The sequence below is a fragment of the Phalaenopsis equestris genome, unplaced genomic scaffold (genome assembly GCF_001263595.1).
Source record: "Phalaenopsis equestris unplaced genomic scaffold, ASM126359v1 Scaffold000002, whole genome shotgun sequence".
In the NCBI taxonomy this organism is placed as follows: domain Eukaryota; kingdom Viridiplantae; phylum Streptophyta; class Magnoliopsida; order Asparagales; family Orchidaceae; genus Phalaenopsis; species Phalaenopsis equestris.
This window is the reverse complement of record NW_018164444.1, coordinates 10868335-10870494: the sequence shown is the minus strand read 5'-3', so window position 1 is coordinate 10870494 and position 2160 is coordinate 10868335. Positions and strand designations below refer to the sequence as shown.

Below are 2160 nucleotides of genomic sequence, written 5' to 3'. Positions count from 1 at the left end.
TTAATATATATATATGTATATATATATATATATTTATATGTATATATATATTTATATATATGTTAACCCTTTTACCTGTTTTCCCCCTTTCCTCTTTCGGCCCTAATCCCTCTAACGCACGCACCCGCGCTCTTCTCCTTTCCCTCTTCCTCTCGCGTGCCTAGCTCTCTCCCTTTCTCGTTCTCGAGCCGACCGAGCTTGTCCTTCTCCGCGCGAGGAGGGTTGACCCCGTTCGTCCTTACCTGACGCACTGTTGCCCGCGGTCTTCCTTCCCGAAGCGAGACCAGTCTTTATACGCTGTGGCTTTCCTCTTCTTTGTAGTGCGGCTCTGGGAAGCTTGTTCCCTGGTACACTTGAATGGCATTTTCCTCCTCTTCCCGATACATCTCTCTTGGCCACTGCTCTCGGCCGCTCGGTCCGAGAAGCGCCGTTGGCTTCGTCTTTTGTAGGCGGGAGAGTTCCTTTTTTGGCTCTTGGTCCCGATTCGAGTACGATGGACACTTGGGGGTGGCTTTCTTTTCTCTTCTTCTCTGTTCCCTGCCTATAAGGGAGATGGCTGGCTGTTTTGGTTGTTGTTGAAGGTTTAGCTAGAGGAAAGTGGAAAGGAAATTCTGGGAGAGCATTTTCTTTGAGTAGGTTTTCTGTGCTGCTTTGCTTGAGCACTCTCGAGGTACCCCTCTCTTCCCCTTTCTTCTGGTGTCATGTTGCCTTGCGGTTTTTCTCTTGGCCGAGGCTTTGAGCCTGTCTCTGTTGGATGAAATAGCATGCTTTTTTCTTTTTTTTACTTGGCTGAGATGGAGTTGTGGTGTCGTTCTCTTATAGGAAGCTTGAGATATATCTTTGAAATGGTTCTAGCACTTTTGGCAAGCATGTTGGAGTTTCGGTTCTAGCTTTTTATCACCTGTTTTAGCTTAAAATGCATGTTGAAGAGCTTCTTCTATTTCTCACGAATATAGGGAGTTTGATTTAGCTCCTCATGTGGCATCACCCCTGTTCAAATACTTGTTGGAACCGTTTCATGCGTGGAATATTTAGATATGCAGGTTGGACGACTTGGTTTTTGCCTACAGGTGGCTGGAACTCTAATTGCTACTAAAATATGAGGTTATATCAATGCTTGGGCTTGTTTTGATCTCGTTGAGCTCAGTTTTGGCTTACTGTTTCTGTTCGAGCTCGGTTTTGGCTTCTGGTATTTGTTGAGCTCGGTTTTAGCTTACTGTTTCTTGTTGATTTTTGATTTTGGCTGATTCGAAGCCACGGATTTGGCTTTGATGCCTTCATGAGTTCGGTTTTGGCTTTGCTTGGCTTTTGCTGGGCTCGGGTTGGGTATGTTTAACCTCTGCTGGGCTTGGGTTGAGTATGTTTAGCCTTGCTGGGCTTGGTTGGGTTCTAAGGCAAGCTGTGTTGGCTCATTTTACCTTTGCTGGCTTTGGTTTTATTTACAGAGGGAGGCTGGCTGTAGCTTTGTTTCATGTTGGGAGCTCGGCTTTGGCTCCGTTTCTCGATTGGGCTCGATTTTTGGCTTTGTTTCCTGCTGAGCTCGGTTTAGATCTAGTGAGGAGCTGTTTTCATTTTTTGTCTAGCCTTGCTGGGCTCGGTTTGGCTTGGTATGGGCTCGTTTTGGTCTTGCTGAAACTTGGTTCAGTTCTAGTGGGCTGTTGTGGCTGTGGGCTGTTGTGGCTATGGGCTTTATCTGTGCCTTGGGCTGTTGTGGCTGTGGGCTGTTGTGGCTATGGGCTTTATCTGTGCCTTGGGCTGTTGTGGCTGTGGGCTGTTGTGGCTGTGGGCCTTGTGTGTGTCTTGGACTGTTGTGGCTGTGGGCTTTGTTTGTGTCTTGGGTTGTTGTGGCCGTGGACCTTGCTTGTGCTTTGGGCTGCCTTTGGTTGTAGGTCTTGGCAGTTGTCCCCTGCTTTAGTTTGGAGCCTCTTTTGTCCCTGTTCCTTGCCTTGGCCGAGAGCCTTGTGGGCTGTTCTCCTCCTCTCTGTTGACCCTGGTCGTGAGCATTTATGTGGCTTGATAGGAAGATCTCTATGCCTATCTAACATATGGAATTACGAGTCGAATTGGAAGAATTTTGAATTTAATATGAATTTGGGAGTATTGACGATGTTTTTCCCGCGTTTATTTCTCTTCGAAGTCTGGAAAATTTTAAATCTCATT

The 2160-nt window shown here is 46.7% G+C and overlaps 1 protein-coding gene across 1 annotated transcript in view; it reads right to left on the bottom strand.

The window, feature by feature from the left end:
* Window positions 1–2160, bottom strand: part of LOC110028627 (E3 ubiquitin ligase BIG BROTHER-related-like) — a 23959-nt gene that overhangs the window by 1222 nt on the left and 20577 nt on the right. The window lies entirely within an intron of this gene.